Below are 13214 nucleotides of genomic sequence, written 5' to 3'. Positions count from 1 at the left end.
ATGTATTGATGTGAGGAAGGTTACAGTCTCCTCATCATCATCATCACTCTGTTTTCAGCTCTTCAGTCACATGATTCATGTCCGTCATCATTTATTCACTTCAGTCTGTTTACATTTGTCACATTTTACTTTTATCAACTTTTTCAGCCAAACGTAGAAACTTTTTTTGTGATATTTTGAGATTTTTTTTTTCCACTCAGGTTTTTATGCACAAATTAAAAATCCAAATAAAAACAGATGGATGGAAACAAACATACTGACTGTTTGAGGTGTGAATTCAGGCTACATGATTCTGGACATTTTGACTGTTTTATTATAATATTTGCATTTGTACTTTGTCACGTTTTATTTTTATTGATACACTAATTTTTCCACCTCAACCAAACGTTCACACTCAGGTTTTTTTAATGCACAAATTGAAAATGTGAATAAAAAGATGTGGATGCACCTACAGAGCATTTATTCAACTAATATTTACTGTTCATACTCTAAAACAGGGGTTCTCAACTGCTCTCACCCTGGGATCCACTGTTTCCCCCATGGTCATTAAGTCGCGACCCACTTTTACAGAATTCAAACCACTTTTCAAAAATATCCTTCAAAAACACACGTATGTCATCTTTTTTTAAAAAACATAAATACATATATTTACATGTACAAAGTGCATTTCAGAGCACATTATTCAGAAACTGAGAAGGACCATGACAACTGCATGTACACTAAAATAAATATCAAAACTGCACAAAATAAACACAAAATCAGATATTTTCACTTATATACTTATATTGCTCCGGGGGTTTCTGTCCCTTTTTATCCTCAATGTATGAAAATCCACATTTTAAATACTCCGGGTCATATATGCGCTTCGCCATCTTGCCTCCGAACATCAACACAAACTTAAAGTAAACATCAAGCAAATGATGGTTACCATGGCTACTGCACGAGACTTATCTTTTATTTTGAAAAATTTTAAAATAAAAGTCAAGTCCAACATCAGATGTGCATTAAATATGAGTTATTTATTTTTGACCAGCTGTCCGCGACCCACTTTTGGGTCACGACCCACCAGTTGAGAATCACTGCTCTAAAACACACCAGATATTAGAATTTGAACTCTTTGTTGAATCAAACGATCAGCAGGTGAATGAAGTTTGACTACAGGATGTCTGCAGGTTTTTAAAAGTCAGGCTATAACTGTATTTATGTATTTATAAATGTCAGTATATTACTTTTAATGAACTTGTCTTAGAACAAAACCTGCAAACTCTCTGTACACGTTCATAAAGATATAGTTTCAATAACTTTCATAATAATAATAATAATAATAATAATAATAATGATGAAACCAGCTGACAGGATCATTATCAGTAGTGTTTGATCTGTGTTGACGTGTAAATTTAAGCATCACGTTTCCATTTATCGGTTTAAACACCAACTAAAACGTGGCGCCCGTACACCATCATGTGTGCACGTCCTCGCCGCGGCTTCCTGCGCTATGTGACCGGCTTTTCATGAATATCAAGGTATTCAGAGGCACTTAAAAGGGTTTAACACTGTGCTTAATCCCTGCTACAAGTCCCCAGAAAAAACAATTTAGCTGCCATAAAAGGGCTCCTCTTTCCCAATGATGGAGATTAGGCTTATTAAGAGGGCTTATTATCTGTGGCGTCATGGATACCCAGTGATTACACACTCCGTGGCTGCTCCTCCTCCGTTCGCCCTCAAACCTCGCAGGGATTCGCTGCCTCCAAAGTCAAATCAATTATTCCTCCCCCCCTCCCCTCGCCCCCCCCTTCTCCCACCACCACCACCACCCCTCCACATTCACCTCTGATATCATGCCAGACAGGCTGCGCACTTCATTGTCAACAAGCATAGACGGCGAAGGCGAGGGGAGTGTTTGAAAAGAGGCTGTGATTGTGATTGCAGGAGTGTAAATTCTGCGTATTTCAGGATGGAAATATTCCTCCCTGGTTTGCTGCTGTGGATTCACTCCCATCCGGAGAAAATATGAATATAAATAACAATACGTCGTTATTATCTTCCAGAGCTGGGACTAATCACTGTTGGAAAATAAACATGTTTCATAATGTGACGACAACACCGGCTGATAAACCGTCATCACTATAAACTATATGTTAAATGGCTTTAATCTTTGCTGTAGGACTTTCTATTGTGAATTTATGAATGAAGTGGATTTGTAGCTTCCATTTTTATTATTATTATTATTTATTTATCCCATTTATTGACAGCAACCGCACCGCCACGTCGACTAAACTTATTAGAGATAAATTTCTGTTGACCATCGTCTCTCAGACACAAACACGCAGCCTCACATCTTCTTTTTCTTGCTGCTTTTGGTTTTATTTCTACAAAACAGCTGATTGGTCAGAACATGTAACTGGAACCGATGATGTAACCGACTGTACGCATCATTTATGTGAACGTCAGTAGAGTTTGTGATCTTTTTAAAACAGAACTGACATCTGACATGTTTAAGTATTAAAAAACGTCTTCAGTCTGTATTTTTAAAATCATTATAGTAGCCATATAATGATAATAATGCAATATGAAGACAGACTGTAGCTTTAATGCAATTTTAATTTATTGTAGTAATATCAGCCTCATGTTAACCTGCGTTAAACAGAAGTATTTGATATGAAAACATCTTTTTATTACATAAATGTCTCTTAGTTTCTGACAAACTGCTGGAAAATGGATTGATTGACAGTTTATTGAGTTCTGTTATAGCTGCTGGTGCAGATAAACATCTTCACTCATTATACAGACGTATATTGGTGCCACATTGATGCATTGATACAAAGACTAGCAGCACCCAATGTGGTTTCTACGGATGTGACGTCACTATGGTTACGGTCTGGTGACGTGTTTAAAGGTCAGGGGACGATCGTGGTCACTAGCGGTTGGAAACCTCAATCTCTCGTGTTAAAGTCTGATGTTTCGTTGATCGTCCGTCCATCCCGACCTCCTCCCTACCTCGACTTTCTCGCTTTTTAATAATGTCACCTGACTTCCTCCTTTTGCTCCAGTCATAATTATTACGGCTGCTAGAGGGCGCTGTCACTTTTAGAGCACTTGCTGTCACGAGTACAAACTCGACAAAAGATTAAAAAAGTAATATTGTACATTTCTATTATAAAAATATCAATAAAATGTATTTTTAACACATTGTTGACTGAATGAACTTGAGAATTACTGCCTGTAACATGTTTTTTTTTTATTGCTGCTTCTCGTTCTTCTTCTGCACATGAATGAAAAATCCTGAATTGGAAGTGATTTCACCTCCTGACCTTGTAGTTACCACGGCGGTTATGAGACAATGATTTGTGTTATTCAGGGACCCCCTGCTGCTGCTGTGTGCTCACAGCCGGGATGTTAAACCCCGGGGGAGCCAGTGGGTCTACATGGCGCCCCGGCGGACCCGGCCTAAAGAGGGCTGAGAGGGGTGACTGGTTTAAATGTCCCCCTGCTGCTGCGGCACTTGACCCCAGCTGCCCCCCCCCCCCCCCCCTTTGAAACCCTTGTTCAAGGAGGCTTTTTGTAGAGCAGTAATACGCTGAGCCTGGATTGACTCGACCTGTGCGTCTACTTCAGCTCTCACAAATCACAAAACGACTGCGCTGGGCCAAAATAGCCGCTCTGTGTGGCTGTTTTATCATGTTCCTAATTCTCAAAGGCCACTTCCAGACAGGATGAGCATTACAGGAGGAAGGTGGGGAGTGAAATATTCTCAATATCCATATTTAATTCAGAGTTACGGATTGTTTTAACCACGGGGAAATGCCAGGATGTGATCTGTGATAGACTCACAGCAGCACAAAGCCAGAAGCCTCCTCAGAGGGGCGCCGGAGAGTTGAAGGTGAGGCTGCGTGAGGTGAAGAAGAGTCAAAAAACGTCTTTCTTTGAGTCATAACTCAATCAAATCTGAACACACAGACATGAAACACATATTGATATCATCCAGTGTCATTATCTCCGATATCCATCACCAATAAACCTCCATAAATCCACTTAAGACTTGTCATTTTTAGGTTTTCTTCAGTATCACAGTGATCCATTATCAGCAGATTTATAATGGAGCCAATCTACCAAAATGTTAACAAATATCGTCTTAAAAAAGAGAAAGAGAACAGCAGCACCGACCTGTCGCTGACATTACAACAGCAGATCTGATGAGCTTTTATGGGATCTTTCTTTCTGTTGTCATATTGGTTCCCAAGTAGGCCTTTATACTGGTGTTAGCATGTTTCCATCTGTCAGATTAGCAAAAGATTTTTGTGGTAGAAGGAAAAAACTCAGAGATCCACTTAAAAATAGAAGGACGTCGCTCCAAACAGAACAGAGAGAGACTGGATTAAACTCACTGACCAGCAGGTAATGTTCAAATCACCAAACCTCCCCAACAGACACAAATCCAGTCCTGTGAAAACCACAGATACTCAACAACAAACTAACAACAAACTTGGGCCTTCAGACTGTAAACCCAAATCTGTTTCTGGCGTTTCCAGATTGTTGATTGTTGTTGTTGGTTTTGGAAAGTCTGGACAGCAAAAAAACACATGAAATGTGATTTTTTCGAATTTCTGATTGGATTTCTACAGATGCGTCTCAGTCCGGACTCTCCGGCTGCTCAAATAGGTTTTCAAAGTTTCTTTTGCGTCTCTGACAACGCAACGCACAACAACGCCGTCAAATCCAGAGTGACGGCGGTGAATCAGAGCGACTGAGCAGAAGAAGTTTGTCTGGTGTGACGGAGGAGTTCTTCACCGTGATCTGACAGTGTGATTGTTTGGAGGGTGAGATGATGGATCTCCATTTCTCACGCTTCCGTGTCGGAAAGCTGCGTCACCAGCGTACGTACGTACTGACGCCTACGTTGTTACCACAGCAACCCGTGCAGATCTGATCACTTGCAAATAACAGTGCGGACTTCTGTCTTAAAGATCTGATTTGGGAAACAAATCTGATTTGTCTGCAGTCTGAACAAAGCTGAATATCTCATCCTGGTTCTGTTCCTACGATATAAAACACAAGTTATCACGTACGTAAGTTTTGCAGATTTCTCTTCATCTTAGCACCAGATTTTTACTAAACTGCGGCACTATCAACTCTTGTAAATAATGTATATTTATGTACGTCTATTCTAGCACTAATAGTGAAAATAAGCATAACCTTTATGTAGCTTTAACCTTTGACACACCATTCAAAACAAACATGAACTGTTGAATTTAACTCACATTAGAACATATAAGACATGTGATAACAACATAAACAAGTTTACCAGACACAGTTATGTACTTAAGTGGCTTTTACACATCAGTTGAACTGTTTTCAGGTCTTTCTAAGTACCTGCAGCTCCCATGTCTTCAGACTTCAGTACCTTAAAGTGCCAACCACAGCATGTAAGATTTACTAAGACGGTTTATGTTGGTTTTTCCTTTAATTTGTCACTTGTCTGTACGTCAATCATTATTTTCAACAAGTCATTCTGGTCTCAATCTCTCAATTCAGACCCTCTAATAACGTGCTGGTGGTCATTTAGGAAATTATTGCTCTGTTAATAAGTTTCAAAGACTTATAGTATCTTTGATGTCTGCTGTGTGGGCGCCGTTTTAAAATGAAAACATTTTTAGCACAGTTTCAGAATAATCCCCGTCCGTACTAACACGCCTGAAAACGCAAATCACGTGACCATTACATCACCATTCACTGTGCATGTAGGCGGTAGTAACATTATAAAATGCAGAATTTAACTGCACAACAGCTGCTAACATAGACAACGAGGTCTGTAATTCATTATCCATGTTAGTCAAAGCTGATGTTGTTTTTCTTCCAGATAAGAGTCACGTGATAGGGGCGTGACCAATCAGGAAGCCAACGTGGGCGTCCGTTTCCGTCTGAGTCACTAAAACACGATCCCGGAGTTTTTTCAAAATAAAAGTCTCTGTTTTAGGGGTTTGAAACATCGGAGTAGAGTGGACGCTAGGCGTAAATGCAGCAAAAGTTATATGTTTTAAAACTAAAACGTATTAGTGTGGATGTAGCCTGAGTCGCACTATAGGCAACACCTCCTTATTTTGAAGGTCGTGTCTCTAAACCGACCATAAGCTGCAACTCTGGGTGACATCACACCTCGCCATGTCCATCTTTATGTACAGCGTACAGTCGGGTTACAGCTGTGGGGTTAAGAAGCATCGCTGTATCCAGTAAGTCAGATGTCTGTTCCCAGTCTAGATCCCCAGCAGGCACCATCACGTCCGCCGTAAGAGTGTCGAAACGTCTCAGGAGAGTTTTCTGACCTTGAACTGTGAACTGTGCCAACTGAAGAAGGAAAAAAAAAAAAAAAAAACAGCCTCTTTGAAACCGCTTCCAGGCGAGGAAATGAGACGTGATGAATAAAAGGGATAAACAGAAGGGGAAGCAGGTGAAGAAGACAGAGAGTAAGAGATAAAAAAATAAAAAATAAAAAAAAAAGAGAGAGAGAGAGAGAGGAAGAGAAACAGAATGTATAATTGAGCTTGTGCATGAACGGGTTATCTCTCGTCAATAGACCCTGAACACAAAGGTTTTGGCTTTATATGTGAGGAAACAGAGGGAGGTTTGGCCCATGTGGGACCAAGAGGAGTGTGTGTGTGTGTGTGTGTGTGTGTGTGTGTGTGTGTGTGACCAGACAGCAGAAAGGTCTGGAACACAGGAGACCCCGGCCACTGATAGGCACTCATGAAGCCTCTTCAGCAGGTTAGCGGCGACATAATTAAAAAGATAAACCTTATGAGCAGGGCACAGAGATAAGGGGTGTAATGAGAGCGAGGAGGGAGATCATCCAATGAGAGGAGAACAGGGGGGTTAGAAGGCGGTCTCAGGGGAAATAAACCCCGACCTGTCAATCATCTGCCACAGATAAGTGCGGATATGGAGCCCCGGAGCAGATCTAGGGGAGCATGATCTGTAGCTTAATGTAGTCTCTTCAAATGAGGGTTTTTGTACATCGAGGTGGATCAAACGACTAAGAGGACCGGCATCAAACGCTGAACCTGATGACACCGTACGTAATCACAGGGGTCGGTTCTTGGTGTGAGACTCTAATTTATGTTTGGGAATTTTTGTGGATATATGAGACATCCGGATCATCTTGAACTCCCCGAGATGCGTTCAATGACAACAGTTGTTTTTTTTTTACACCCAAAGCCAGAAATACATTCGCTCCCATTTTCACATCTGTTTTTCCAATTGACTTTTCATACAAACACAGCCTGCAGGAACCAAACGGGTCCGACAGAAACAGATTAATGATTAGAAACAAACACAAAGGCCTTCTTATGAAAGAAAAGAAGTACGTGTGTTAAAGGTGATTAACAGGAGACTTTACACACACACACAAATTACAGGAAATTAGCATCTTTTCCCTGTTTAATAGAATTGATTTTAAACTGTTATTACTAGTTTACAGCCCTGAATAGTTTAACATCTCCTTTCTTTATATCTGTAGACTTTATCTAACCAACAGTCAGGACAGAGAAGTCTGGAGAGGCAGATTTCTCTTATTATGGACCAAAACTGAACATGAATATCCAACATACAACTTCTGTAAATTCCTTTTTAATCCTGATTTTAAGGAGACGGAGAAATATATATATTTTTTTCTTTTTACTCAGTCGTTTGTATTTTATTGCTTGTTTGCAACTTTTGATTTGTTAAGAGCCATAAATGTCTTTTCATGCAATTAATGTGAAAAACTTTCAGCTGTGTTTCATGTGACCTGAAGGTTGAGGCTCCTCTTCCTCCTCATTCAGAGGAGGAAGAGGAGGAAGAGGATGGATGGAGGCATCAACCCAACACTGGACTTTTGCCGCAGGAACTACGATCGTCCCCTGATCTTAACCTTGTGGTTACTATTGTTGCTTATGACGATGAAGGTTGCCTAACTTTCAGGAAGTAATAACTTTAACCCGCCACATGTTTCTCTAACCTTAACAAAGTGATCATTTTAACCCAAACCAGGATCTTTAAACCCAACCAGACCTGAACCACAGCGTCGTCACATCATAAAACATCATTATTGATTAACAGTGATGCGTTTAAAGGTTTTATAAAACACAGACAGATGATGTCATGCTGCTGATTACTGCTGATGGAGACGCCAGATTAGAAAACACTGCTATGTGTCGTTCTGGAGTCACATGATCAACCTGCTCGTTTCATAACTACAGTATGATTAACTCTGGAAAATAAACTATGAAGATTCAGCAGCTGAAACACTTGGTTGAGGTAAAGGAAGGATTGTGATTACAGTTTAATAAAATGGAAAAACTAATTTGCAGGTTTGTGACTGAACTCTGCTCTCAGTCTTGATCTCCACAACCGAACCTTCAGTTGTGCTTTACATATTTGTACTAAACGGACATGAGGTGCAGAAACATCCAATATGGACGTTATTCTTAAAGACACATGAAATAAAAAGGTCAAGTGGTTGTGATATGTAGCACAACAAGCTAGTAAAGCTTGTTGTGATACAACTATGTTGCTGCACATGCTCAGTAGCGTCTGCCTTACACAGAACTACTCTCCAGAGACTGAAAACATGATGCTGTTGTTAGTCTTTGGAGCCGTGTCTGATGTGTTTTTAATAGTTTCTGGACGACAACGGAGGAATAAGATATATCAGGCTTTGGTTGTTAGTAGATCAGTTCATTGTTGGTTTGGATCCAAACATGAGATTTGTTGACAAGAAGAAAAATATGGAAACTCGCAGCCAAATCCTTTAAAATCTGGACTATTTGATACAAGATTATTAACAGATTCCCACCATCAGTAAACTCACAGAGAACAGCAAGTGTTCCTTGTATTTTTGCACATTCAGCAGAGAAGCAAATGTGACGTAAAATCCAGTCGGCAGCTTTTGTTATCCCTCCTCGTTGTTGTCGCTTCTCTATTTTCCCGCAACACTGCACAGTTATTATTGAGACTAAAAGTGAACTCCGGTCTGTGCCCGGCTTTAAAGGGTCACTACCATCCATCCGCAGCTGCAGTGATCCTCCTCGCAGGAGCGTGGATGTGTGTGTGTTATGGCCCAGAAAGATTCAGAGCCTTCATGGCCTGAAGCTCTGCTGCTCCACGACGGCGGCAGCAGCAGCAGCAGCAGCAGCAGCAGCAGCCCTCACAGCTGCGTAAATAACAGATATGTATTCGTATAGCGAATAATTCCCACCCTTCAAAACACACATATAACAATCTGTTCCAGTTGCAGAGACGTACCGCTTCTCTCTCTCCCACTCGGGTGTGTAAATGATCTGGGAGCACATTGTCTTTTCCTTCGCCAGCCTACCATGTGAGCCCTGCACAGGCGGGTGCCTCGTGATTGACAGTTAGCTCGTCTCCGCGACACTCGGCTGCTCATATGTAGAGTTTAGAGCCGTGAACGCAGGTGTCTCCTGTGAAATGCTCCCGCTATCTCCCTCCCTCCCTCCCTCCCTCCCTCCTCTGTCTCTCTCTCCCTCTTCTGTCTTTGACACCCCCGATTAGAAGGGAAACCTGCGTGGAGAGAATGCATCTCTAACAGGAGCAATGTGTGGTGCTGTGAGGTGGAAAGTGAGCTCTCTTGTTACAGGGCCTGCAGTAGAGGTTGTTTACATGAGCACCTGAGGAGGAACAGGGTGTACAGCCTGACAGCCGGCGCTGCTTCATCTCCAAGGCCCCCTGTACAAAAAAATAAATAAATAAAAAATAAAATGCCAGAGGAGGCGGCCATGATGCCTCTGTGCAGCCCTGTGCCCTACCTGCAAGCACCACAGGAGGAGGAGGAGGAGGAGGAGGAATTTCCCTGCATGTGTTTGACAAGGAAACCTGGCTTCCAATTTAGAGGTGACATGAAAGAGAAATTCTAATTGTTGCAGCGATGATATCCTGGGTTGTTAAAAAAAACAACAAAAAAAAAACAAAAACAAAAATGGCTGCCTGTCAAGGTGACTGGCTCAGAGAGCAGGCTGCGTAATTATCTTCACCACATCTATTAAAGCCACAGAACGGAAACTAACGAGCGTCTTTAGCTTTCGGTCATGTGACGTTATTTCTGAGTGAAGCAAGAATATGTGGAGGTTTAGTCACCAGGAGGATTTGAATCTGATCCTGCAGATGTGATTGGATCGCTCAGAGTGGGCGTGTCTTAACGATTACAGCTGCACAGGTTAAACCACCAGCTCCTGACTGTTGGATCAGGAGGAAGAGGAAGCTGAAATCCAAACACACATCTCCTGCTATGCTAAGCTATTTACTAGAGTAAATCCTGTTAATTTTCTCAGTGTTACGTGATTCTCAGTTTTCTCTTTTCTACAGTTTGGATCAACATGAAACTCTTCTGCTTCAGAAGAAAAGATGAACAACTATGTTAAAAAATATGAGACATAAAAACTTAAAGGTAGAAATTAAAGGAGACACATATTCTGCACATTTCCAGCCTCTATATTTATATTCTGGGGCTCTGCTGGAATATTTTTGCATGATTTCCAGTTAAAAACTCCTTATTTATCTTCTACTGGTCCTTTATGCAGCCCCTCAGTTCAGCCTCTGTCTGAAACAGGCCGTTTTAGCTTCTTGTCTCTTTAAGACCCACAAACCTCAAGTTTTGGACCATCTTTAACATCATAACAGTTTATAAATAACAGAAAATCACAAAAAAACAGAATATGGCGTCTTTGAACTACAACTCTCAAGGTGCATTTCAGCAGGAAACATCCAATCAACAAGCTTAAAATCCCGTCATGTGCGTCTCTTAACGGAGCAGCTTTAATCTCTGCAGACAGTTCAGTTCATCACCAGCTGAACAGGTTTACACACAAAGTCCTGCTGTTAAAGGACCAGTATGTAGAATTTAATGGCATCTAGTGGAACAGAATATAATATTCATAAGTATGTTTTAATTAGTGTACAAACACCTGTTTCATTCAGTTAAAATGTTTGTTCTTCTTCTCTGTGCACTTTGTTTTCATTCATCTGCTGAAGGAGGAAAGTTTCTCTGAGCTCATTGAAAATCTAATTTTAAGGGACCTACCAGCAGGATTTATGACATCACAACCAGTTTGGAGCCAATCGTGGTCCAGTATTCAACTTACACGAGTGTGATGTGTAAACTTGAAGCCTCCAGAGCACAAACACTGACTTTACAGTGAAGGAGGAGAAAAAACTGTAATTTAAATGATTTTAACAAAGTAATTGAACTTTTTTTTGTGGTAGAAAAACCTTATTAGATACTTTATCAACAAAGATTATTTATATAACACTAAAACATGTCCGAAGGCGCCTTTAAGATTCAAAGATTTTAGACAGTCTTTTAATATTGTTAAATAAATGTTAATAGGAGAGTGAGGTGTAATTAAAGCTTCCTTCTCTTTTCCTCTGAACACTCTGATGCTGCTATTGACGACGTAATGGAGACAATATTTAGCCAACAAGCTCGAGCTGCTGACAGATAATTAGCATTATTCATCAACCAAAACAAGCCATGAAGATGTTGGAGAATCTCTCATCCTGATGAAAGATGAATCTTCTCTCTGCAGAGCTGCACAACATCAGGTATTTATCTTCCAGGTGAAACTAAAAATGAAGCTTTTAATTGTAAAAAAAAATATTATAGTTTCAATTAGGAAAGACTTTTTTGACAGGGTGACATTGATGCCACATTGATCTGCGCTGATTGATTCGTTGCCGGTGGTACAAGGTTATTTGACATCGCCATGTTAATGAGCTGTTTTACTGAACAGAAGTAGCACACCAGAGTCGACCCGTCGTCTGTGCAGCTCTGCAGTCTCGGCCCGGAGTCCCAGCGAACTGAAACCTTGTCTATCAGAGGGAGAGGAGGACGTTAACCCCCAAAAGCCTCCACTCACTCAGTCTAACTCACGGATCCTCGGGGGGAATAAAGTTCATCTGTGCTGTCTGTCAAGAGTTATTTCAATCATGCTCTCTAAATTACAAGCCGTTTTATTCCAAATGCTAAATTTACAGCAGACAGCCTTGTTGAATTAGTCGTTTCTGGGAACTCGGAAGGATCTTTATTATTCTGTTTATTGTGGTTTGGCGTCGCTTTCTTTAAAGGGCACCGACAGGTCACCGTTTATTCTTGCTCCGTTTTAATTCACAGGTCTTGAGGAGGAGGAAGAGGAGGAGGGGGGGGGGGGGGGGGGGGATGAAGGGTTAAAGAACAATTTTAACATAATTTGCACCATCTTCAGTGCTGACAGTAAAACCCTAAAACATGGAGAATGAAACACTTATTAAAATGATTTATTACCACATGTATCACAGTTCATCTCATAACACGTTGACACGTTCACGCGCTCCTGAAACTCTGAGAAAATCTGAATTTAAATGTGAATCAACCTTTTTATTCATATTAATAACACAGCATAAGAAAATGAGACATAGAAACAATCTAGAGATTAAAAAAAGAGATTTTTTTTCTTTTTAATGTTTTTTTTTTTGCGAATATTTTCTGTGCCGATTCTGCATTGAAATGTTTTGCAGAGTTTTGTGCAGAAAGCTTTAAAATCCAGCTGTAAACACAACATACCGCATATAAAACCTTTAATATAAAACATGGAAGCTTGCAGAAATATTGGTGATAAACAAAATCCATATGAGCCACCACAAACCATCAGCCCCTCAGACCTCTTTGGTCTTGGAGATATAATCCCCCCCCCCCCAACATAAGAAACCTCCCGTCTTTAAAATGTGACACGGGGGGACATAGCTCTATTCTTGGAGCCACTCATCACCAGGACATTGGTTACATACATATTATCCGTTCACTGGCGCCTCAAATAGAGGATTTCACAGCCAGAGCCGGTGAGGATGACATAGCCGGTGCGCTATGCGGCTCCTCGCCGCGCTAAAAGCACAATAGCAACTGTGGGATTGATAATTTATCTTCTCTGCACCTCCTGGCTCCTAAGAGAGCGGCGGCACACAGTTGCTCCTCTGTGATACCAGAAACTGATGCATTATGGATCAGGATTGATGTTACTGATACTCTGAGACGCCTTCACGTCATTCAGGTGGTCAGATTTATATTTTAAGGATCGAGTGGACGCGTGATTGAAACGGAGGAACTGAACAACAAAATGTTGACTTAATCCAGCAGAAGCAACATCCAGACCTTTAATCTGTGTTTAGCATCATTTCACCGGCTTCCTTCACAT

Source organism: Thunnus thynnus, chromosome 11 (genome assembly GCF_963924715.1).
Source record: "Thunnus thynnus chromosome 11, fThuThy2.1, whole genome shotgun sequence".
In the NCBI taxonomy this organism is placed as follows: Eukaryota; Metazoa; Chordata; class Actinopteri; order Scombriformes; family Scombridae; genus Thunnus; species Thunnus thynnus.
This window is presented reverse-complemented; position numbering follows the sequence as displayed.